Genomic DNA, 27,577 nt, shown 5'->3' with positions numbered 1-27,577 from the left:
TGAATAGTATTGCTTCAATATAAGCAGCTTGTGGTTATGAAATTTTATAAGCATTGTGATCTTGGTTTTTACTTTATGTAGCAGTATTGTGTAGCAGGTTTCCCTTATTCACCAAAGATGTATAATTTGGATTCACATATAAATTATTGGTACAGGTAATTATAACCAAAATCCTTTATTAAAAATGTTACCATTGTGCATAATTTCTTCATGAATGAATTTGAAGTGATCCATGGAATTAAAAACTTTGGAATTTTTATTTTTAGAGGAGAATTACTCCACATCCAAGTATTCCAATTGAGTATTTATACATCTTCTACTGGAACCAAAAGTATATTGAGGGTTTAAATTATAAGAGAGGAGTGAGAAACAGTTGAGCTATGTATTAAAGAGTGCATGCTAATTCTAATTGTCTCTTTTACGGTTTCTGAAGTAAGATATATATGAAAATATTTATTATTATTAGACATACAGATTTCTGATAGTTTTAATCATAAAACAGCTTTGAGTTTGAATCTTGTGATAGCCATAGTGGGTGATGTTTTAAAAATATTTTTCTAGTCTCCAAAAGACTCTAATTAGAGTAGAAGTGGTCCGTGTGCTGAGATCCTACCCAATTACAACAGTACCACTCTGATTAACCTGTTTATTGGTATGTGTCCTGTAAAACTAAAAGTAACTAGTTCTGGAAGAAATTTGAAAATCACTGGTTTAAATGTTTTTTATTTTTTTCATTCAAAGTTATTTGAATTTCTGAAGATAAACAGAAAATATCTGAGAAAACTCATAAAGCCCATTATGCATTAATGATTCTTTGTTAATTAGGTTCCCCAAATCTATTGACTAAAATTAATAACTTTTTCTTTTATTCATAATAATGACAATTTATATAGTTTTCTAGAATTCATTTATTTCTATTAGTGTAGAATCTTCCTCTTCTGCCACTTCCTCTGCTGAACTAAATGAGTTATTAGTCTTCTGCCTGGGTTTTTCATTTTTCAGAATCATGTTGAATTTCTTGTTTACTGTTGCCTCTTCTACCCTTCTCCTTGCCCTTTCAGTTTTATTCCTCCTTACCTAGGAGGATATAGCAGTGGAGTTTACCATGTGTGATCATCTGACTTAACATTTATAACCATTGACACTTAGGTGGTGCTTTACAATGTGCATAACTTGTAAGTGCTTTCATATAGATTCTCATTTAGTCCTCAGATCAATCCCATTAGAAATTTATGGCTGTTTTCCTCATTTTTCAAATGAGAAAATGGAATGATGACTGGTTTACCCAGTACTGCATGGCTAGTGATTGACAGAGTGCTTTGAATTCGGGAACTCACTTCTAGAACCTGAAATCTTGATACTATTTTCTTTTGTCAAATGAACCAGAAGTCTACAATACTTCTCTTACATTGATATATTTTAAAATCCTCTTTAAATTAGGCAGATCACTGGATTTTATTGTAAGTAAATTAGTTGAAAAACTATCAGCCTGTGTGTACGCTGTATGTGCGCTCATGAACACACGTGGAAATTATAACAGTGAATAATTTTTTTCAATAAAACAACACTTTCTACTATTAATTATCACTTAACACCACCCTTCTAAGTAATTAAAAAAAGAAAGGATTGTCATTTGACAAAACTAGGACCCAGTGTTCTAACACACTTGAAAAAATTTAATAAAATCAGAGAACTAATAAATTTTAAGTTGATCTTATGTGATTTTTTCCCATTTGTTTAATGATTTTGGAGTTGTGACATATTTGTTTTTGAAATTTTAAACTTATAAATAACTAAAACTTTTACTTCTTGAGCAAATATTTTGGCCAAATACTTGAAATTTAAAATGAACTTAGTTATACTTAGTGTAACCAGTTATATTCTGTTCAACACTGTTTGATAATTTTTTTTATAATAATCTAACTTCTATTTTTTGTAAGTTTTCTGTCCCTCTCTTTCTTTAGTATAGACAAAAATATGTTGCCTTCCTGCTGAGGATATAATTTCTGAATCCAGGCAATACACTGTCAGCACAGTGAAGCAGGAAATTATTCTCCTGTGTCAGCTGCTATGTTAAAAGAATAAAGGTTTAGGGTAGGGTGCGATTCTATTATCTCTATTCACAAATCTCATATGATATGCAAATAGATTTTAAAATCAAGAGAGTTTAAAGTATTGGATGACAAAAGATACTTTCCTGCTCATAATTCTCTATCCCCTCTAAAAATTTGGAATATATTCTAAAGGTCATGCTTTTTTTTTTTCCTGTTTCAGTGTCAGTAGCCCTCCAACTTACTCAACTTATTTACATAAAAGAACATTTAGAAATCATGTTCTTTAAAGCATTGGGTATAGTGGCATATTGAAGTTAACATAAGTGCTAGCATCCATAGTTATGGTAATAGTAATAGCAGTATCTAATGTTATTGAGAACTTATATAACACCATGCTTTTGATATTTTAACTGAATATTAATTTACATAATAAATGTATGAGAAAAAGATGGCACAAAAAAGTCTGAGCATGTATGTGTGTGTACATTCTGTATACCATTCTACATGTAAATATGTGTGTATTTTTTATGTCTGGTATGTATATATGTGTTTTAGTTAGCTTTTTCATTGCTGTGACCAAAATACCCTACAAGAATCACTTAGAGGTAGAACAGTTTATTTTGGCTTATTGTGTCAGAGGTTTCAGTTCATAGGCAGCAAATTCTGTTGTGCTGGGCCCTAGATGAGACAGAACATCATTAGGAAGAGCAAGGCAAAAGGAAGCTGCTCAACTTCTGATGGGTCAGGAATCGGAGAGGAGGGTAAGAAGGGGTCACAGGGAAGATGAATCCTTCCAGGATATGCTTCCAGTGATGCATCTCTTCTAGTCACACTCCACCTACCTACCATGACCACCGAGTTCATTCAAACTAGAATGAACTGATTGGGTTACAGTTCATAATGCAATATTTTACCTCTGAGTATACTTACATTAACAGGAGCTTTGAGGGGTTAGCTCTTATGCAAACCATAACAATATGTGTATTGTTATAAGTAGAGATGGAATTTACTAATAGTCTATGCTCAAAGTTTGTCCTTATATCTACTATATTATGCAAATATAATTTTATATAAAATCTGATATTTTCTGGTCTAGTTAACTGGTAAGAGTTATCAAATATTAAAATTAGATAAAGTATAAAATTTAAGGCAATTTTCTCCATTCATCTGATTTTTCTATGTATTGACAAAAACCTACTTTTTCTAAAACAATTTGTTTTGTAGTTGTATATGGACAGAATGCCTTTATTTATTTTTATGTGGTGCTAAGTATTGAACCCAGTGCCTCACACATGCTAGGCAAGCACTCTGCCACTGAGCCACAGCCCCAGTGGCTGGAATTTTATCTCCAAAATCCTCAGGAAGTTATGGGATTCCATTTTGCTTGATAATCTCTTCTCTGTCTTTATGTGGCAGAGCAGAAGGTAAATCCATATTTCTTTATTCAATAAAGGCTTCATTTTACTAAACTAACACAATGTTTTCAATATTTTATTTCCACAACTTTGTGGTAGATTAAACTGTAATATTCATTCTTTTTCATTTAAGAAAAGTAGTGTTTAAGGACATATTATTAAATATGACAAATTATGTTTTAAGAATTTTTGAGAAATTTGTGTTCATTTTATCCTTAAGTAGGGAGATGGCATGAAAATCATGGTAAAATGCATATTTATTTTTAGTTTTCTAAGATTTGTGTATGTATGATGTGTCTTGAATATCACTAATAGATATTGGGATTTGGAAATGTCAGTAGCAAATTTGTCTACCTCTTATAGAAATGACATGAAAAATTTTACATATTTTGTATTTTTAAAAATAATAGTTTGATGAAATTCACAGTTATAGTAACCAGTGGAGAATTTAATAAACGAGGAGGGTATTATTCTTAATTTCCACATTTGTTGGATCATTACCTGCCTCATTATGCTCTTTAATATAGCTACCAGTATATTTCATATTTTCCTGCTTTGATGACCATTTCTCCATTCAGAGAAATGTTTTATAAAAGCAATTGAGGAATAGAGAAGAACATTAAATATGATAATGACTGCATAGTGAGTAAATCTACACACTTTAGAGAAATAATCACTTTTTTATTTTAAAGGATAGAAAACTTTCCTTCCCTTGATGAAAATTCATCTCATAATTAATTTAAAACTCTCTTCTCCCCTAAGCTTTCTATTGTATCAAAGTGAGATGCATAATGTTTAGGCAAGGAAGGAAAAATTATCCTTGAATTCTTTTTGACAGAGATTTTTCTACTTAATTTTGCTCAAGTTATATTACCTAGTCTTATCCTAATATCATGAGGCAGGCTCGGGAATTTTAGAATGATTAAAGTATGTATAGTGTGAATATTTTAAAAAATATATAACCTCAGACTTTCGATATTGTTATATCCATGTTGTTATCTGGATTTCTGAAATGAAAATAGCATTTTGTTAAACTTAACCTTTCTTCAAATTTTCCTGTTTAGAGCTTATGCTTTTACTGAGTATTATCTCAGAGATTGCATTTATAAACATATAGCTTGATATGCACTGTAATTCTAGAAACTGGAAATGTTACTAGAATGAGACAAAAACATGTTTGGATGATTGTATGTTTAGAATTTGTTTTTTTATTTTGAATATATGAAATACGTATTGTGCTCTTTTATTCATCTTTCAACTGCAAGTGATATTAAAAATAGGCTTCAAATCAAAAATTTTATTCAAATGAAAAAATACCTTGGGCTGGGGATATGGCTCAAGCGGTAGCGCGCTCGCCTGGCATGCGTGCGGCCTGGGTTCAATCCTCAGCACCACATACAAATGAAGATGTTGTGTCCACCGAAAACTAAAAAAAAAAAAAAAAAAAAAAAAAAAGTTAAAAAATTCTCTCTCTCTCTCTCTCTCTCTCTCTCTCTCTCTCTTAACAAACAAAAAAACAAATAAAAATACCTTTGTAATACAGTGTGACTGGAAAAATGAGGATAAAAATTTCTACTTTGATAAACTCATTTGTATACCATCCATTAAATATACTAATGTTCTTTGTTTTTCTACTTACATTACATTCAACTTACCATATTTTAAAATTAGATATATCTTTTTTTAAATTTTTTATTGTTGGTTGTTCAAAACATTACAAATTTCTTGATATATCATATTTCACACTTTGATTCAAGTGGGTTATGAACTCCCATTTTTACCCCATATACAGATTGCAGAATTACATCAGTTACACATCCATTGATTTACATATTGCCATACTAGTGTCTGTTGTGTTCTGCTGCCTTTCCTATCCTCTACTATCCCCCAAAATTAGATATATCTTTTCTCTAATTTCCTTTCATGACTTTTGTTGGAAGACTAATAATATCACCATTGGTACTTAGACTTTTTTGGTTTGTTCCTATTTCCATGTGATTACCCTTTATTTATTGATTTTCTTAATAGACAACAACTTTCAAAATGAATAGACATTTTAATAGTAGTTTTAGACTTACAGAAAAATATAGCAGAAAGTCCAAGGAGTTACCATATACTTCTTCTTGCCCTAGTTTCCCTTTCCCCCACTACACTGTTTTCTCTATTATAAACAACTTGCATTAGTGTGGTACAGGTGTTATAAGTGATGAGCTAACATTGTGATGTTATTAAGTGAAATCCGTAACTTACATTAAGAGCTACACTTTTTATTGTACATTTATGAGCTTTTACAAATATATAATGACAAGTATCCCAATGACAGTATCCTACAGAAAAGTTCTACTGTTCTAAAATCTCATTTCCCTTTCAGTGTATCCCTGGTAAATACAAATTATTTACTAATCTGTATAGTCTTTTTCAGAACATTTTATACTTGGAATCATTCATATGTTGCTTTTTTAGATTGATGTTCTTCATTTAGATGGATTTAAGTTTCCTCTCTGTCTTTTGGAGACATGTTAGCTCACTTCTTTTATCTCGAAATAATATTCCATTGTATGGATGTGGGCCATACTTTGTTTAACCATCCACCAGTTGAGGAACTTCTTTATTTCCAATATTGGGCAATTATGAATAAAGCTGCTATAAACATTTATATGAAGGTTGTAATGTAGGCATAAAATTTCAACTCATTTTTGTAAATACTAAGCAGTGTGATTGCTGTATCCTGTGATAAGAGTATGTTTGTAAGAAACTGCCAGACTGTTTTCCAAAATTGCCTTACTATTTTGCATTTCCTACAGCAATGAATAAGCATTTCTCCTGTTGCTATATATCCTAGTAATGTTTAGTATTGTTGGATTTTTGGATTACAATATATGCTGAGGAGCATCTCATTGTTGTTTCGATTGTAGTTCCTTAATGAGCTATTGCTATGGGTTGAATTATTTTCATCATCATTCAGATATCTATGTCTTAACACTCAGTACTTCAGAATGTGATCTTATTTGGAGATAGGATCTTTACAAAGGTAATAAAGTAAAAGTGAGGTCATTATAGTGAGTTTAATCCATTGTACAGGTATCTTTATGAAAGCTGAAATTTGTCCATAAAGATACACATGCATGGGACTGGGGTTGTGGCTCAGCAGTAGAGCACTCGCCTAGCACATTGTGAGACCCTGGGTTCGATCCTCAGCACCACATAAAAATAAGCAAATAAAATAAAGGTGTTGTGTCCAACTACAACTAAAAAAAAAAAAAAAGGTACATATGCAGAGAGAATGCTATGAGGACATGAAGATGGCCATTTTCAGGACATGGGAGGAATAGAGGAACTCTAGATAGGGCAGAGGGATGGGAGGGGAAGGGAAGGGGGCAGGGTGTTAGCAAGGATAGTGGAATGTGATGGACATCATTATCCAAAGTACGTGTATGAAGACATGAATTGGTGTGAACATACTTTATATACAACCAAAGATATGAAAAATTGTGCTGTATATGTGTAGTAAGAAATATAATGCATTCCACTGTCATTTATTTTTAAAAGAATGAATTGAAAAATTAAAAAAGAAAGCCATGGAACAGATCCTGTCCTCTCCTCACAGTTGTGAAAAGGAATCAATTCAGCCAAAACTTCCACATCCAATTTCTTGTCTTTTTGTCTCCAGAACTGATAGAAAACATCTCTGTTTGTAGTACAGTGTTATGCAGGTCTATGGAATTAATATACAGATGATGTTGAGTATCTTTTCATCTGCTTGTTTGCCTTCATTTTATCTTTTTGGTTATGTGTTTGTTCAGATCTTTTACTCATATTTTAATGTAGTTGTAGAATTTTCTGAGCTTTTTCATTATTTTGGGTACTAGTTTTTTTTTTTTTTTTTTAATCAGATACCTGTTTTGCAAATATTTTATATTTGTGGCTTTTATTTTCTTGGTTGTGTTGTCCACAGGGTGAAAGATGCCAGCTGATCAATTATTTCCTTACATATGAATATGCATTTGACATCGTAGCTAAAAGCATCATTGTTAATCCCCAAATCACCTTAATTTACTTTTGTTATCTTTCTTGGAATTGAGTAGTTTTGTCTTTGATGAATTTTGAGTTAATTTTTTATGAAAGTTTATGATCTCTATTAGGATTTAATTTTTGCATGTGCTTGTCCAGTTGTTCCAGCACAATTTGTTGAAAAAAATCAATGATTTTTCCATTGAATTGCCTTTGTTTCTTTGCAAAAGATCAATTGACTGTATTTACTTGGGCTTATTTCTGGGCTCTTTTTCTTTCCATTCCATTGATCAGTTTATCTGTTTTTTTTTTTTTTTCACTTGTACCATAATGATTTGTATTAACCACTTTACAGAAGTCTTAAAGTTGTTCTCTTCCTTCGGTATTATTTTGGCTCTTCAGGTTTTTTGTCTTTTCATATAAACTTTAGAATCAGTTTGTTAGTATCTGCAAAATAACTTGTTGGGATTTTGATTTGGCTTGTATTTAATCTGTAGATAAAGGTGGGAAGAACTGACAATTTAACAACTATGTTTGTATCTAAGTATATTGGATAGGTCTTTATTTATGTGCATCTTCTTAATATTTCTTTCATCAGAGTTTATGGTTATCCTCATGTAGATCATGAACATATTTTGTTAGTGTTATACCAGATTACTTCGAATTTTTCTTATTGAAGCAACCACATTTTATACATTTACAAACAATGGTAAAATAAGACTTGCAAATCTGTCCCAGTGTTTATGCAATTATAAATTACCATTGCAGATTATTGATTTTTGATGTGATAACTCTTTTTCAATTAAATATTCTTGAGGCAAGGAGAGTTATTTCATCACACAAATTGATTCTTATCAAGTCATATAGATTGATGTTAGCTTATAGTGAATTAACATGTAACTTGGGATGAATTAAGTTTGTATGCTTTTCCTTACATTTTTCAATATACTTGTAATTGAAAATATTTCTTTCTACAGCCTATGAGAAAGTAGACTCAAAAAGGTATATAATATAGTACTTTATTTTGTATTTTTGACTCACATTACTTTCCCTTCATCATGTTGTACTTCTGAGAAGGAATGACTGATAAAATATGTATTGAATATACATGTCATAACTTAGGATGATGCATAATTGTAAAATGAATGGGAAGATTACATGAACAGACATAAATATCAATGGAATATGAGTTTCTATTCTCTGAACATGTGACATTTAAATATATAAGGTCATGCATAATTTAGACAGGCAAAAAGCTGATTTCCTTTTAAGAAAAAAGAAATACCTGAAGTTTTAGAGAATATACCTTTAAATATTAAGTGTTATATGCTTGAAAATGTATGAAAAGTGGAAGACACTGTTATTAAGCTATGAAACTAGAATATTCTCTTAAATTATGTTTTCAGTGCGTCCAACATGAATACAAAAAACAAAAAACGTTTTTTATTCTTTCCTTTTTTAGAGCTTTTCTGATCTGCAAGCTTCTAGATAAGACATCTTATTTAGGGGATTTTACTTTTTAGTTTATATAAAGCCTACTATTCTCTACAGATGCACAAAATATTTATATTTATGTTATTTTCATTTTTTAGTATTTGCAATAAGACAATATTATTTACAAATTTTAAGAATATTTTATATATAGAAGAAAAAAATCTAAGAAATCCCTTATAAATTTCATAGTCAAGTAGCTGCTGGTTATTACTAAGAATAAAAAAGTAATATCATAATAAATGTATTCAACCTGATAATCATAGAATAAGTTTAAAAGATAAATAATTAAAATCACTAGTTTATTGGTGTTAACTATTTCAGAATGCAGTATAAATCAAGGTATAAAATTAAGTATAAGGGCTATATTTGTTTTATTTTTCTCTAATATGACCTTTGTTTATGATTGGTCACATCACTTGTTTTTTGTTTCTTTATCTCTCTCAAGATGTCATAGCTTTGGGGGAATTTTAGAAGGTCAGTTTAATTTATTTTGAATTTAAAATTATAGTAAATTTAAAATTCAATTTTTCCCTGTTTACTTAATGCCATTTGAACTTTTCTAGGATATTGGAGTATAGAACTAGATTAAAGTGTGGTCATTCACTCTGCTCACTCTAGTGAATAGAGTGATCTGCTCTTTTAGTCATATTTCTGTTTCTTCTGTATTTGATGTCCAGAGGTAGAAAGGGAAAAAGATCTCTTAAGTGACACCTTTGTTGTCCCCCTTTTTTTTGTCTTTCTTGCCCTGCCTCATACTGACTTGCTTTCTGTGTGGATGAGAAACACATACTAGCTCTCTAATTGGACATATATGTACAATATTTTGGGAAGGTGACAATATTTTTAGAATGTTCTGCCATCCAATTTTGGATTGTCCTTTTCTACTCTTTCTCAGTTTCTCCTTCTCCAGTATAACCATAGCCTCTGACTACAAAGGTCTTTATTTACTGGAGATTCAAGTTCAGTTACTTGTGTAGTAAAACTTTTTGTTGTTGTTCGTTTGTTTTTTGTTATTGCAGGTAATGGTTCCAGTTCTCTCTAGCCTGTTTTCTAACTCTAGATCTTTCTCGCTGTCTTCACAGAGGTACAGGGAAGGGAAATAGGTATGGAATTATAAGCAAGTCTAACACATACCCAGAAATCCAATGGATAGGAGTCTTCCCTTCTTTTTAGTCTTTTAAACCAACTCTCATTTGGCTTGGACACTTGTCATTATCACTATTCATGAAGATTTACTTCATGTAAGTCAGTGAAGCAAACTCTGACGATTGTAGATTGACTGCTTTAAGATGGAGCCAGAAAACAGTAGTTCTCAGGTAAAGAAGAACTGAAGAAGAGAAAGATGTGTAGGTTATAGAATGATAGCAGCTCTTACTTGTTTAAGGCTGTCTTCTAATTGTGAAAGGCTTGACTTATGTCTCATTATTCTTAGACTTGGGTTCTAATTGCTAGTCCGTGAGCAGTAGGAAAAGTCCCGTCTGATATTCTGTTATGTGAATTGTATTAATCTTTCTAGTAGTTCCAGACTTACCTCTGATAATTCTATTTCCACTCCTGCAAGTGATGTGATCTTTTTAAAAGATTAAACAGGTTATTTTATTCCCTCAGTCAAAATACAGCAGTGGCTTTTTGTAATAATTTAAAAAAATCAAGATCCTTATTATGACACAGAAATTCCTGCATGATTTGACTTCAAGTTTTGATTGCATGTGCCTATCTCATGGCTTTGTTTTTACTCTTCAGTTTGTCTACAGTAATCTTAACCCACTTATTACATTTCATTCTTCAAATAAATGCTGCTTCCTCTATGTTCTTTGAGTATCCTGTTAAAATAACGTATTTATCATTCTGTTTCCATGACTTGCTTTGTTTTTGGTTTGCATACTAATTTCCATAATGAATATTATATATTTAATAGTTTAGTATTCATTTCTTCTATTACATATAATTTTCAAGAAGGCAGGTCATGAACTCCTGTGTTTAGTGCTTTACCTAGTCCCTAAAATGGTACCTGGCCCATAGGAGACTGTCAGTTTCTTTGCTATTGAATGAATGAATGAATGGATGGATGCTAATTTCTAGAGTCAAATCTTAGGAAATAACTTTGACTTACATAACTTTTACTATTACAGGGTTTTACATAGTATTATATATTTTTTCATAAGTTCTTTTATTATTCCCAAATGTATGTTCCCATAATCATTACCTCAGTGAATGTCTATATTTCTAATTCATCTTCGATGTTACTGTTAGAACTTTTAATAAAATAATTATCTAAATGCCATTCTTTGGAGGAAAGCATCTGGATATTCCTTGGCACATTTGAACCTGTGATTATTATTCTTTTCCTCACAGGTCCCTACTGTCCCACTCCCATTCTTTTCATTGCAGTATTCTGAATACTAAATTGTGTTTCTCTCTTCCTTCAATGCCTTTATTTAAAACCTATTTCCTTTTTTCCTACTGCTATTTTTGGTGTGTGAATACATGAAATGTAACTCCTATCATAAAAAAGACTCTAGAAAAGATTCTTTATATTTGAAATAGTTGAGAAACAATGTTATATTTGCATTGGGTGCTGTTATTTCGGAGAGTATCTTTATTTCTCACTGAGTATCCTTAAGATATGGTACAAGTTCACTTACCATTTTTATGAGTATTTAAAAATAACCAGACTCTTCATGATCACCATACACACTGTTTTGTAATACCATTTTTAGGCATTCTGAATGTGTTTTAAAAAGGTGATGCTGATCTCCTTGGTGTTAGCTCAAGGATTCTTTTTTAAGAATGCATATTTATCAATTATTGGATGTACATGTATGAATTATTCTTATTATCTTTTATCTACAAAAAACTAAAAGGATGAGGGAAAATGATGTATAAATGTGAAAGTATTAATTGTATTATCATTGGAAAAGATGTGGTCCCCTTCAAAAGTCCCCTTCCGATTCTCAAATTTAGAGCTGGGCGCAGTGGTGCACGCCTGTAATCCCAGCTGCTAGGGAGGCTGAGGCAGGATTGCAAGGTCAAAGACAGCCTCAACAAAAGTGAGGCACTAAGCAACTCATTGAGATCTTGTCTCTAAATAAAATACAAAATAGGGCTTGGGATGTGGCTCAATGGTCGAGTGCCCCTGAGTTCAATCCCCAGTACCCCCCCCCCCCAAAAAAAAAAATTCTTTAATTTTAGAATTTTTGTTTGACTGTCAATATGAATAAAATACTAATAAAGAAAATAATTGTTTTATATAAGCAATTTTAGTTAAATGTTTTCCACATTTGACTCTCTAGTTAGTGCAGTAAAAAAAGAGACCAATGTGGCTTTTTGGAAATGCATACTATTAGAATATCTGGCAGAATTCCACAACTTGTATTTGACATTTTTGTATCTGAAATAATGTGGAACTTAGTTGGCTTGTGATATTATTTTTTTTAGAAGACACAGCTAAACAAAAATAAAATCATGGAATTATATAGTAGTAAACAATTATTATTTGGTTGAGATAGCTCTTCTGAACAACTACTACTGTCAATGATAAATAGATCTGGTATTGTACTGTGTGCCTTATAGGAGTTTTTTTTCATTTAGTCATTGAAACACCCCTGATCATTCTTTATTTCACATGAGAAGTAACAGCTGCTGAGTTGCACGTTTAATTTTAAAAGATTACATCTGCTTTATTCAGTTGATTTTATTGAACATCATTTATGAGTAGTTTCTTTTGGGGAGGTGGTCACAGAGCCTTTTGAGAAACCTCATAAAAGCCTGTGGCTCATTTCCCCTAGAGAAATGTATGTGTGAACTCAATGTACTACATCTTGATTTTAGTATGAAAGTTTTGCAGAATCCCTGGATTCCATAAACTCTTTATGTGTATCCTGGAGTGGAATCCCTGGTCTAAGTCTTTTTTAATAATAAGGATACTGAAACGTTTTTTTTTCTTTCTTCCTTTATCACCTTTGTTATTTAAAGGAAATGATATCTATTCATAAAGAATTTAAGAAAGCTGAACAGAAAATGTTAGGTATCTTTAACTGTATTGAGTATATACCAAAGTAAATTCTGTTATGTAGCAAGTGAGATTCAGAAAAGATTGACTGTTGGACACACACATTTAGCAGTCAGGTTTGTTGAATTTGTCACAAAGCACTCATAATCTGTTTTAGAAAGAAAATGTGTAAATATTTTGAAATAAACAGTTACCTCCTCAGAGTAGTATGAACAGTAGCCTTGCCTAGAGATGAGAATTTAGAAGGATAGTCCTTCCAACCTAGTGATTCATGGTGTCTTAGAGAGCTTTGTCCAATTTGATCTGATTCCATGAAAGATAAATCATGTAGAAAATGTGCTATGGTAGTTAAACTACTATGTGGTAATAATTTTCTGTATCAATGAACTAAAATTTTCTTATTCTTAATTAACTGTTTATATTGGCTAAGAATAAATACTGTCTAGATTTTAATTCAGTTTGACTTTGGAGAAGAAAAGTTGTCCTTTCATATGAGATCACTTTTAAAGCTCTTATTACATGAAAAATAATTTAGCTAGTTGTTGATGACCAGTTATTTCATAAAATTGGTTTTACAATATAAAATCAGAATTTCAGAATGGCTTTTCTTATATTTATTTTTAGGTATTTTCATGTTGTTTGTGCTTCAATTTCAGTATCTCATCTATTTTGGACTGTTTTGCCCCCCTGAATTGTCATTTCAAACAAAAGCATTTAAAGTAGTTGGATAGAGTGAAAAACCTTACTGTATGTACTTGTTTAGTTTTAGGTAAATTACTATAGAAATCATGTTATAAATCACTATAAAATGTTGGGGGTTTATTTTTTAAACACATATTTTAATGCTTGGTTTATAATTATGTTGTGAATTGAACAATTGTGTATTTCTCCCTTTCTTGAAGTCATTAACATTCAGTTTTTAAATGAATGATAACCATCTGTGTAGGTCTCTTGTGATTGAATGATGTATTATTCTCTTACTGTGGCACAATTTTCAGACAGCCACTTTTGTTCTGAAATATTTTCATTTTCTATAGTACTTTTCATCCCTGTATATATGTACAGGAATCACTTCACCCACCACCGAATTGCAGCCACTTCTGAGGTGGAACGCAGCAACTGTTTAACAGCGCACTTTCCCCTAGGTGCTGACATCTGCAGAAGAAATTGTACATGGTCCTGTACAGAAGGTATTTCTCCACTGTGCCATCTGCAGAGTGAAACTGACTAGGAGTACTACATAGACTGTAAGTTTCTTGTGTACCTGCCCTAGACTGGAAAACTCAATAAGAGAGAATAACAAATAACTGGGAAACATCATTTCAAAATGTGTAGAGGTCAGTTAAACTATTTTCCCTGGCTCTAAATTTTATTTTGATGTCAACTAATTTTTGATTGGTGACAAATAGAATAATAGATGCACCTCTCCTTGGAAATTATTTTATTTTGAAAGCAAGTGAAGCTAAAATACTTTTATAAAGTCATCACTTTTGATGAAACTTAAAAGAAATTGTTTTTACATATTTTCAAATAATCAAATTAATCTTAATATTTTAGAGCTGTTTTCTCAAAATAGCAAATCAACTTGTAATTCAACTGGAGCATATTAATCAACTTTGTTTGCAGTGTTTTATGTCTTAGGTTTAATGCTTTCTTTTGGTAAAAGTTTTGTAACAGCCAGTTTATGATGAACCTACTTTTGATTCCTTTATTTAGAAACTCTGAATTTTTTTTTAACATACTGAAACAAAGCATAAGAGAAGAGAAACAGTGAATATATGAACTTCCACTTATGTATTTTAGTCTATGTCTCCCATTTATTTAATGAGTTTTTTTCCTTTTGTAAAAGCAATTTGATAAAAGTACTTTCTTTAGTAGTAGTCTGGCATGTTTATGCCTTTTAGGATGATAAAATAACATTAGAAACTTCTGTGTCTCCTGTTACAGAATGAAATTGATTCTATTTTATCACTTTAGGGTTTTTTTAGTCAGTGGTATTATTTGTTTTTATTTACTTATTTATTTTTTGATGTATTAATAGACATTTCTATGTGAAAGAAAAAATCAGGGTTTCTTGATTTTCACTGAATCGTTAATTGTGTGAAATTAATGTCATTTGGTTTAGGTAACTTTAAATTTTATGTTGAAAGTTAAGATATTTGTGCACACATCTATGTCTATAGATTCTTTCTAGTGAAAGCAGGTAAAATTTTACTTCAAACTATAGTTTGTCTACTTGTAAAATAAAGTGGGTGGAAGAAATTATTTTCTAAAGACCCTTTCTATGTGTGTTTTCTCTTTAACTTTGGGAGCATTCTTGTATTCAGAATTGTACCTGACATTATGTAACCAAGACTTTTTTAGTACAGTTGGCTTTGTTCTGGAGTATTATTTTTGTTAATTAATGGTGCATTAGCGTCAAAAGGGAGGTCAGATTTCCTATGAAGACTTTCAACTATCTCTGATTTTATAATGAAGATATTCAGACTGTTACAAAATGTAATTTTTTTTGAGAACGAGGAAGTACAATTCTTATCTTAGAATGGTTTGCAATACAGAGCATCAAGAGAAATAGAAAAAAATAAGACAATTTGTATTCATAGTAGAGATATTAACAAAAACTCAAATTTTTAATGAGACTCCTTATTGCATGGACTTAATACTTCATTTAATTGTCAAAGCACAAATGAAGTGAACACTAATATTTTAATAATATAGTGTAGATATAATATACTTTTGTAACTCTAACAAGAGGCTATTTTTATCAACATAGGAAATATTTGAGGTGCTATTACTGATTCCTTTGCATTTTCTACAGTGTAATTGTGTTTTTTAATCTCATTCATTTTATTGATGGAAATAATCATAATCATTTGAAGAAACAGATGATATGTTTTAAATACCATTTTAAATTTTAGTGAAAAGGCAGGGCTTACAAGCTCTATATTTTTATAAATTATATAGGATATTAAATGTTATATTTTATATTTGTGGGTAGTATAATTTGACAACTAATTAGATTGAATATTAAGCCACATGAATCTAATATTTTAATATAACTGGTGAATGATATTTGGAAAAGGGAATTAGGTGGAAACTTTTTATTGAATACACATCTGTATTGTTTGAATTTAATGAAAATGCACTGCTTATGTAATCAAAAATAAACCTAGTGTTTTAGATAATTGTGTATTATATATTTGAACCATTTGTGTATTTAAAGATTATTCTCATTACATATAATAAGTACCCAATATCTCTACTTGATTCTTTTGAAAGGGAGGACCCTCCTCTTAATCTGAAGGGCTAGAATAGTGGTTATGATCTTTACTTACTTAATATTCAACTTAATAGTTTTGTAACTCAGAAATAAATGCTAGATTAAAAGTAATTAAATCTTGATGAGATCCCTATTCCTTATATTTTCCATTATAATTTTCAGTTTTAATAGTAAAAATGAAGCATATGCCTAAATAATATGAATTTTAAAATATTTAGTAATGTGTACTTCTATCAATAATGTTCTGGCAACATATGGCTTTCAAGTGGAAGCTTTAAAAAGAAAGCCGAGAATTATGCAAGGAAATAAGAAGGTATAAGGCAGTGAGCTTTTTGGTGTGGATTTTATTTTTTGTGTTACTTTAAAATTTTTAAATAATTTAAATTACATAAAATCCACACCAAAAGTAACATTCTTAAAGAGAGTTTCAGTCAATAACTTTATATTTCCAGGTACTTTGTTAGGTTTATAAAATCCTCTAAAATCTTTCAAATTAGGAACATTAGGAACATTAGGAACCCAAACAGATATTAAAAAATATTTTCATCAGTTTTTTTGAACAAATTATTGTGATATGATATTGAGATTAAACATCTCATTAAATCTGCAAATTTTTAAATCAATAATAGATAAATGATTTTGCAATAATATATTACATGGGCAGTTATTTTTATACTAAAATGGTTAATATTTTAAACACTTTATTTAATAAACCTTTAGTATTTCACTTTCTTACCACAGAAAATATAATTTATATTTGAATAATACATAGAATTTTAATTTAAGTTTTTAGAAATAAATGTGAAATTTTTTGTTTTCTGTTTTTGTCCCTTATAATCTTAGGCAGATAAAAGTAGCAAAATTCTACTCATATCAGTCTTGCAAACTCTTAATTTACATATCAAATAATTTCTGCTTATATTTATGAATTTTGCACTTTTCAACATAAATTGAATTAGTTGAAAAGTGTAAATATATAAGTTCGCACAAGAACTATTGATGTCATAAACCTCATAATCTTTAATATAGTTTTAAGCATTTATTGCGTTAATATTTCCTTAAACATGGAAATTGCTGTGTGTCTTGTGGATAAATGTGTGTGTGTGTGTGTATATATATGTGTGTATCATCTTTCTAATGTATTTTCTGTAGTGTAGTTTGGAATCCTGATTGCCATTTGTAGCTATTTATTCAAGTGTAAATTGCTTAACAACTTCAAGGTTTAAAAAGGAAAAAAAAAAACTGTTGAGAATTTTTACACCTACCTCACAGGGTTGTTGTGAGGAAAAAACAATAAAACATATCTGAAAGAGTGCTTAGCATACACTAGATGTGTAATATATGAAGAAATGAATGTTTCCAAGACCTGTTAGTGGCCCTTTTTTGCAGGACAAAATCCAAATGCCCTGTCCTGGCATGTGGTCTGGTCCTTCTTATATCTTCAGGCTTATTCTTTCCTTTCAAACTGCTTATATTGGTTAATTTTTACTGAAGTCTTGCTAGTTCTTAAATATATCATACTTTTTTGGACTTTTGTCTACCTTTAGCTTTCTTTTAAATTATTTATAATTCCCTTTATCTGTAGACACCTATCCTCTAGCTCAACCTCATCCCTCAGGCCTCATTATAGATTTCTCCTTCACTGTAATGTTTTCAACCCCTTCTTTCTTCCCTAAATATTTTGTTAGATGAACTTTCATACGATCCTGTTTATTCCTATTCTAGCAATTACCACATGTAATGTACCTGCCTTGGTATTTGCCTTTTTACTTTATTAAATATAAACTGACAGAGGATGGAGTCTGTTTTCTTTAACTTTGCCAATACTTAAAATTCTTTCTGCAACTCAGGAAGTAAGTGAATATTTTATAAGTAGATGTAAGCTCCCTGTAAGTAAATTCACAACATATATAGTTGTATGATATTATGCCTTTGTAAAAAGCATTCTTATGTATTGAAAAGAGAGGTTTCAGACCCTGTAATAATCATATCAAAATTGACTGTCTACAGTCTATTTTTGCCACCAGTTACTACAATAGTTTTTTTTTTTAAGAAATGGACTGCCTAAGGCTATAAGCAAAAGTTTACTTATTTTTTCCTATCACTGTACCTGCAATTCCATTCTGAATATCATTAGTTTTTTTTTCTTGATAAAATACTGTTCAATTGACTTTATCTCTTCTCAGTTCTTGCCCTTGTTCTTCTGTTGCATGTTTTTGCTCTTGCCTATATGTTATCTGTCTTCTCTTGTTCTTTCTTATTCCTTTTTTTTGTCACTCTCTGATATTTAAAAACAGACTTAATTTTTGGATAAAAAGGCCAATAAGTTAAAATTTGAAATTCTAACTCAAAATTTCTCTCGTACATTATCCTTGCTCAAAGCAGGCTTAAAAGGCTGAATGGCAAAATGTATAGAACATGGCCAATTAGTATACTTCTCCATTAATTTTTTTACCTCATTTTTTTCTGTCTCTTCACTGTGCTACTTCTGGGTCCTCCAAATGCTACTTCTGGGTCTTCCAAAGTTTGAGAAATAGATGTAGGAAAGAGCTAGTTGGTAGTAAATGTATATTGGAAATCTAAATAGGTCATACTCCCGATAGTCAGGATTTGTCAGACTCCTAATGTCTGGAAATGACATAGGTGTAATTAGTTGTTGTAATGTATAATGTGGTTGATACTATTCTTGTGTGTGGTTGATTTTTTTTTTTTTGAATGCCCTCTTTTGTCTATGACTTTCTAGTCTACCTCTGACTTATTTTCTTCTGTAGTTACCTTGTTCTTTTTGCAGTCTTCTAAGTAAATTTCTTTTAAAATGGCTCATGCACATGGGTGCACTCATGTGAACATACACACACACATATTTTTAAATTTTTTTTAAGCAAAGGTCTCACTGTGTTACCAAGACCAGTCTTGAACGCCAGGGCTCAACGTGATCGTTCTGTCTTTGCATCCCAGGTAGCTGGGATTACACATGTGCATCACCATGCCTAGCTGAGGTGATACATTTATTTGAAAGTATTGGCCATTTCTAAGGCGGTATAGATGAAGGCTATCTTTCCCTCTTGCTTTTGGAATTAATCTCTGTCTCTCTCTTTCTATCTCTTTCCCTTTCTCCCTCTCCTTTTCTTTTTTCTTTACCCTAATCAGGTACCTGGATCTTGAGTGTCCTATATTCTAGGACCATTTGTAGAGTGAATAATTGTTCTGTTTCTTTTCTCAAAAATCTGTAAAAGCTCTTTTCCATTATATGCTTATTTTTTTTTTCTGTGTTGGTGAATTGAATATTTCCTGAGAAATTTTGGGGCACAGTCTTATCAAGCTTAGCATATGTGATCTGTCACTTCAGTTTTACTACTTGAAACCTATTGATCTCAGCTTTGAGTCCTTAGCTGAAACTGAAACAACAGGAAAATTTCCATTGTAATATGCTTTATATCACCACTCCCCTGAATTTAAATCATAATGGGCTGGTTGATGTTCTATGAATGTTCATCTATTTCTGTAATTCCATGCCTTGTCCTATGCTGTGTTGTCATTTAAAATGTCCTTTTTAACTTTTTTTTCCCCCCTGTGAAAAATCCTACTCAGTCTTCAATGCCCAAGTTAGGTAGTATAGTGGTCAGGGCAGTTAGAATAAATTCTTCCCTCTACTGTGTTCTTATGAATACTTTAAATGTTATTATATTAACTTGTATGCATTTCTACCTGATCAGATTGTGATTATTTTTGAGATAGCTGCTGACTTATTTATTGGGTAACCCTTTACTGCCTAGTCCTAGTCCCCATTATGGGTTTAGTCCATTTTGTTGCCGATTAATCTCTTCAGAAATCTGAGATTGAATTTTGTAAAATTACTGAGTAATTAATAATTTGGTATACTTGTTTATTTCATTCTTTGTTCCAAAAAAAAATTGGAGGAGTAAGAATTTGTTTATTTGTGCCTCTGTTACTTGTTTCCCAATAGTATTGCTCTTTACTCGTTTTTAGGTAAGTTTACTTTAAGTTTTAATTCTGGTTTTGACTTAGTTGATTTTCTTGCATTTTCCTCAGAATTTCTTTATTTCTCTCTTTTTTATTATTTCAATTGATGTAGTCCACTATGACAACTATGGGATTAAGTATTCTAAGTAACTTGGACAGAAGCAAAAACAAAACATCACAATTATTTATCTACTGTGAGAGTTTTTCTTTTCTTCATTTTTAGGTTCTTCGGAGTTTTAGACTTTACTTCTAGAGGTGGCCTGAAATGGTAAAAAGGTGTTGGTTACCAAGAGGGTTATTTATGAGACAACAGTATTATAATAGAAAACTAAAGTGAAATTATATTTGTGATTAAATGTTTCAGACAGACTTTATTTGTTGCTGTTTTGGATGATAAATAAAATTACCTTGGGCTGAGGGTGTAGCTCAGTAGTAGAGCACTTACCTAGCTCATGTTTGTGGGTCCGATTTTAGCACCCTGAAAAAGTAGATAAAATAGAATTAAATTGCTTTGATTGGTAAGGCAGGTCTAAATGTCTGCTGTTCCTCAACAGAATACCAAAATGAGTTTTAGCAATCTCAAACAGAATCAGTTTGAGATTGCTAAAAAATCAGTGCCATAATTTAAAATTAATCACATATTATTCTAACTTGATGATTTATCTATGTTATTACCACAAAGAAAGTGCTTTAAATGAATTTTGAAGATATTTTCTTCATATATACTATATTATATATATATTCAACAAATACACAAAAATTAGATAATGAAGAAAATGCAGTAGCATTAAAGTAGTGATAATGGAAAAATTTCCTATATGTTTAAAACTTCTTTTTCCAAATGAGTATCTGTAATATACCAAGCAGGGATAAAATCCTTTCCCCTCAAATTTGCATTGTTAAGGTTTGAAACAAAATAAATCTATATGCCAAAAAAAATCCCAGCAATCTTTTTTATTTTTTTGTTCCTTTTTTCCATGTTGTTGGAAACATGTTTTGTTTTGTTTTTTAAAGAGAAATTTTTACCTTACTTTTTAATATTCACTGATGGCTGATAATATTTTCATATTTAATATATGATAATTTTACGAATTAGCACTTACTAATTTGAGACCCTGGTGATTGAATGATACATATGACAGGTCTCAGGATAATCTGAATTTCAAATAGTAGATCCCAAGAGTTACAACATATATAATTACTTTCACATCATTGTATTTCATAAGCCAGTAAACTTTTGTGTTAGATTTTTTCATAACAGGAAACAAATTAAAATATGGCCTCGTGATTTTCAATTTTAATTGCCAAGAAACACTTTGTTCCTGTGATTTTTTTCCTTAGCACAGACATTGCAGGAATTCAAAGGAATTTGCTTTATATAAAAATACATTTTTAAAAATGTTTTGTGTAGGAATGAAAATTTGATATTAGGAAGGTCAGAATTCTGTTTTTCTGCATATATTAGGGAAATCAGAAGGTAGGAAAATACATCTAATATGTATAGCCATCATTTATCAAATAAGAAAAGTAATGATGAAAAATATAATCTCCCAAAGTATACTACCTGATATATATTTCAGTTTTAACTATTTCAGTTTTTAACTCTGAGTTTTTTTTCTTCCTTTTTAATGGTTCATTCAGTTTTTCAGTTAAGATATTTTCTGGAACTTTTTAGTGGGTCAAGTAAAATTTTTAAAATTAAATAAGTGGTCAACTCTAAAATTCTTCAAAAAAATGAGTAGGTTTATGCTTAATCCTAGCTAATGTTCCTATGCAAAATGACCTTTCTCCTGTCACAGAGAAAAGTGGAAAATAATCTGGAATTAGTTATCATTTGATCTTTCTTTTCTAAGATTCTCTCTTAAACTCCAATTTCACGTAGTCCCACTACTGTGCAATTCTGCTTATCTTAAACCAAACCATAATCAGTAGTTTCCCCACTCTTCTTCTGTTTCCTGATAGACGTCATTCTTGCTTAAGGCTTTACCAGGTAATTTGTAACTTATATTCACATATAAGCACAAACAAACAAACAAGCAAAAATCACCTTCCTATTTCTTTGATTTAAATATCCCATTTATTTCTGGATCCCAATTAGTTTGCCTTTAGGATCAGTATGCATTATTCTGTTCCATTCTCTAGTTTATTATGTTATCACTAAAAGTGATAAGTTCTTAAAACTGGATTAATGTACATTACATCTTTCTTTTTAGATTTCATGCTCCTTTGTAGAACCTACATATTACTCATATTTGTGCTTTTCATGGATGATATTCTTATAAACTTTTTTTAAAGTTTATTTAGCTATCAGATTGCTGGTATTTAGGTCTTAAAAATATTAGATTGCTGAAAATTCAAATCTGTGCCACAATTTAAAATTAATCACACATTATTCTAACTTGATGATTTATTAATGTTATTACCACAAAGGAAGTATCTTGAATAATAATAATAATAATAATAATCCATTAAGAATATTTGGCTTGGTACTAATTATTTGAAAACAAATTTTACCAACTACATGCTGGTATATGCTGATTTGTAGGCTCTTGCTATAAATCTTTATTTTTGTTACCATTTTAAAAATAATTTTGGCAAAAGGCTTCTAATGGGTTAGGCTTCTTTGCATTAGTCTCTTTCTAGCTCTTTTAGAGATATACTACAAATAGAAAACAAGTTTCTTTTAAAATATTGCAAAAGGCTTATACCTAACTCTAGTCCCACTGTGGATCTAATTCATTAAGGATGCAATGACTTCCTACGAAGAATAGCTCTGCTGGAGGCTCTTTTAGTACTTTCTGTATTTGAACTTTATAATTTTTTTCCTTTTTCTGTCTCTTTAGTCTTTAAAGATAATGACTGGTTTTTGAACCTTTTTATTATGAAAGTACTATCATTCAGATGAGATTGACTCTTGAGTATGTACTTATCCTTGTTTTTAGAGCTTTAGTAGAATTCTTTGCATGTTTATTAGGTTGTATAGAAATAAGATGACATTTTAAATATATTTCTCTTAAAATATTTTTTGCTCTATAACTTCCCATATTTTGATTAATGTATAACTTGATTTTTACTCTGCTCTTTATTATATCTTTTACATCTATTATCATTTATCTGTATACATATATGTTATGTGTACATATGATGTCTTAATTTCATAAGTTAATTTTTGTATTCTAATCTTCCAATTTTTTTAAAAAGACGACTTTTTCAGTTTAATATTTCTTTTTTTTAAATGTTTATTTGTTAGTTGTACTTGGATACAGTACCTTTGTTTCACTTATTTGTTTTTATGTGGTGCTGAGGCTCGAACTCAGGGTCTCGCACGTGCAAGGCAAGCACTCTATTGCTGAGCCACAACCCCAGCCCTAGTATTTCTTTATTTAAAAATAAAATTTGAAAACTACATTTTTCATCTTTTCCAGATTAGTTTCTATTTAATGTTCTTGTATGTTTCTTTCATATTTTTCTATTCACAGTTTATATAGAATTTAATAAAGTCACTATAACTTACATTCTTATTTGTATAATGTTTTATTATCATCATTTATTTATTCATTCATTAACTGTTTATTTAGTCTTACTATGTACCATGAATTGTCCTACATGCTTAGGGTACTGAAAGTCTCTGCTATCATGGAGCTTATATTCTTGTAAGAGAAGAGGAACACAAACACATAACACTAGTAATCAGCAATTTTAGATAAGCATAAATACTGTGTAAGAAATAAGGAATGAGCTGGGCATGATCATATATGCCAGTAATCCCAGCAACTTGGGAGACTGAGGCAGGAGTATCACAAGTACAAGGCCAACCTCAACCATTTAGCTAGACCCTCAGCAAGTTAGCAAGACTCTGTCTAAAAATAAAAATAAAAAGGAATGGGATTGTAGCTTACTGGTAAAGTGCCCTTAGGTTCAGTCCCCAATATCTCTCTCCCCCCCAGAAAGAAACAAGGTCATGGAATTAAATGAGTTGGGGGGTAGCTAGGATAGTAAGAGAAAACATCTTCAAAGAAGGAGCATTTAAGATGATCTCTTAAAGATTTAAAAGAAAGAGGAAACATTTGACTTGAGATCTAAAAGAGGAAGAAAATCACATTTCACATATCAGGAATAGTAAGGCAAATGTCTGGAACAGAAAGAGTTCAACATGTTCACAGAAAAGAAAGAAATCCTGTGTGGACTGAGTATCTTTGGGAAAAGATTACGGCAGGAAATGAAGTCATTGATATAATGCAGGTGTGAGACCAAATGTCCTGTAGTAAGGAGTTAAAATTTTACTTTTAAAATGTGAAGACAATGCCAATCAATTAGTATTATTAGTGAACTGATTAGCACTGAAGAAATAACTACCTAATGTCTGGAAAAGGAACAAGGGAAAGGCATGAGGGCCAAATGCAGTAATCATAATTAGGATCATAATTGCAATAGTTCAGTGAGAAATTATGGTATTGGTGTAGGACATTTAGTAGTAGAAGTGATGAGATATTATTTTGAAGGAGTACTGTTAGAATTTGTGAATGCATTAGAAATGAAATAATAAACAATATTAGATGTAGTAAATATTTTTAAAAATGTAATTAAATGAACATGTACTTTTTTTCATTGGTGAAAATGTCACAATTTTAAAAACTGCATATTTTTAAAAATATTTTTTAGTTGTTGATGGACATTTATTTTATTAATTTACTCATATGCGCTGCTAAGAATTGAACCCAGTGCCTCACGCATGCTAGGCAAGTGGTCTACCACTGAGCCACAACCTCAGCCCACATCTCTATTTTGGATTTAGTTATTCCTCATTTTTGCCACCACAGATCATATTAGTTTTCTGTTATTTTCTCATCTCAGTGCCACTGAATGTAAATAATTATTTGAAATGTACCTGTTATTTTCATTTGGTTATCTTTATTACTAGCTATATTAATAATTTAATGCATTTATTGACTAAGTATGTTTCTTTATTGTGGTTTGTTTCTAGTCTTAATCGTTTTGAAATTATGAGTGTTTTCCTTATTAATTTAAAAAGTCATATTAACTTCCTAAAATGGCCTGGAAACCCCAGCATGATTTGGCCTTGACACTTTGCAATTCCATTTTATGTTAATGTCTTCGTGACTTTTGTGCTATAGACACTGGCTACTTCTCAAGTAAGTGACCTTTGTCTTACCCCATGTTCCTTGTACTGATGCTCCATTTCTGGATCCCTTTTCCTCCAAATCTTCACTGATGACTGGGAGTGAAGTCTCATCTTTTCATATTTTAGTTCAGTGTTGCCTACTTACAGGAGCTATTCCCAAATTCCTAACATAACACCCTTTTCCCCCTCTCAGAATTTTACATTTTCACTTGTCAAATCAGTAAAGCTGTTTTCTCATATGACTTTTTTTATTACTTTTAAAAGTAAAAAAAACCCTTTCATTTTGAGATCTTTCATTTACTTGTATTCTACTCAAAATATTTCTGAATATAAAATTATGATTTATTTTCATGAATTAGAATAATTATGTGAAGATAAAAACAGCTGTCATAAATTTATTTTTTTTTGTTTTCTTTCAATCTTATTACATTTATTTGAAAAATAGAGATCATACTACAGAGAGCATGTTATCTTTTTTCCACTTAATATTGGATCATGTGTATGTTTAGACAATTTAGATTCTTCCTTTCTCACAAACATGATTTTTATAATTTCTACAGAATATCCCATTTTATGCATTTGTTATCATGTATCAGTTTCTTATTGTGTATTTGTTTTAGTCTTTTTATGATGATATAAATAAAGTTTATATTATTGCTTAAGGCTTTATGTTCATTTATGATAGTTCCATTATGATAAATTCCTAAGTGTAAAATAGTGGTTTTGTTTGGTCATAGGAATATGTGAAGTATTTTAAGACATTTGAATATTCATTGCCCTTTACACTTCAGAAAATTTAAATCAGTACATTCTTAGTGCACAAGTGCATGTGCTTGTCATCAAATACTACAGTTTTTAATATTATGGGCTTTTAAAAAGTTGGCCCATGCCTTTCCATATGTTCCCAAATCCTAAATTAAATTTTATGAAAAAGTATTAGTGTTTTTTTTCTTGGATAGAAAATTTAAATTTTTATATATTCAAATTTATCATCTTTTCTCCTTTTTTTTTTTCCTGTTTCATGTCTGTGGTTAAAATAACTTTCCTGGTATGGTACCATCTAATTCTGGAGGCCAGAATTCCAAAATCAGTCTCACTGTGCTGCCATAAAGGTGTTGACAAAGCTAGTTTGTTTTGGAGACCTCTCTTTCTTTGCCTTTTCTAGCTTCTAGGGACTACTTGCTTTTCTTGGCTCCTTGATCCCTTTTTTGAAGCATACTAAACTTCTCTTGCTTTTTTCCTCACATCTTCTACTTCTTCATTTGACCTTCTTGCCGCCTTCTTAAAGAGACCCTTTTAATTATGGTTAGGGTTGATTCAGATAATCCAGGATAATCTCCCCATTTTAAAGTCCTTAGATTTGATCACATCTATCTATAAGTCTCTTTTACAAAAAAGGTATTATTCACAGGTTCTAGGGACTAGTACATAGATATCATTTGAAGGGCTTTTATTCAACATACCATGTGTGGAAAATTAATGATTTTGCACTATTTTACTTCTGTTTTATTGAACAAATATTTATATTAACTCTGATTGATTTTTGTTTTCTACCCAGTTAAAATTTTGTAAGTAATTATAATTTTTCTCCATTTTATGATAGTAACTTTATATTCTTATTTCTGTTTCATGTATATAATATTTTTTTGTTTAATATATTTTTGCTTCTTTCATATTTAATGTAAATAACCAAAATGTTTTGTTTATATTATATTTGTTATTTAGGATAGCCTTTTTTTTCTAATAATAGTGAAGTAATTTTCTTATTGTTCATTAGTAGATCTCCTCTTTGACGTATTTTGGTTATGTTTATGCATTATTGCATTATCAATATTAACTTACACTTCCATTTTTGGAAAAAGCTGTATGTGATTATATTAGTTTTATAATATGCTGCTGGATCTCATTCATCAGTATTTGTTATTTTTAACTTTTATATGAAACTTATTTATGCATAATTACATTTGGATGTGACTTTGTTTTCCTTTTTAATATCAGAGTTAGGCTACTTAGTAATAAAATAAAGTTAAAGGCATTCTGTTTATATAAACTGGAATAGTTTGTATAACATGATAATTATCTCTGTTGAAACAGCACATAAGACAGACTGAACTCAAAGATTATTTGAATCATTATAATTATATAATTATTTGACAGGATTTTTAGTATCTTGGTTGCTTAATA

At 30.5% G+C, this 27,577-nt stretch overlaps 1 protein-coding gene across 5 annotated transcripts in view; it reads left to right on the top strand.

Moving 5' to 3' along the window:
- Nova1 (NOVA alternative splicing regulator 1) overlaps window positions 1–27,577 on the top strand; it is a 139,279-nt gene that overhangs the window by 32,088 nt on the left and 79,614 nt on the right. Inside the window, exon 2 of one of the 5 annotated variants that reach the window (XM_046465329.2) lies at window positions 14,132–14,233. The exons of the other annotated variants lie outside the window; for them this stretch is intronic. The gene's annotated coding sequence lies outside the window, so the exon portion shown is untranslated. The remainder of the gene's footprint in view (window positions 1–14,131; window positions 14,234–27,577) is intronic. 5 annotated transcript variants of the gene reach the window in all.

The sequence above is a fragment of the Marmota monax genome, unplaced genomic scaffold (assembly GCF_021218885.2).
Source record: "Marmota monax isolate L192 unplaced genomic scaffold, Marmota_monax_Labrador192_F-V1.1 WCK01_AAM20220418_F8-fsc00079, whole genome shotgun sequence".
NCBI classification, from domain to species: Eukaryota; Metazoa; Chordata; class Mammalia; order Rodentia; family Sciuridae; genus Marmota; species Marmota monax.
The sequence above is the reverse complement of the archived record's forward strand: the minus strand, read 5'-3'. Positions and strand labels throughout refer to the sequence as shown.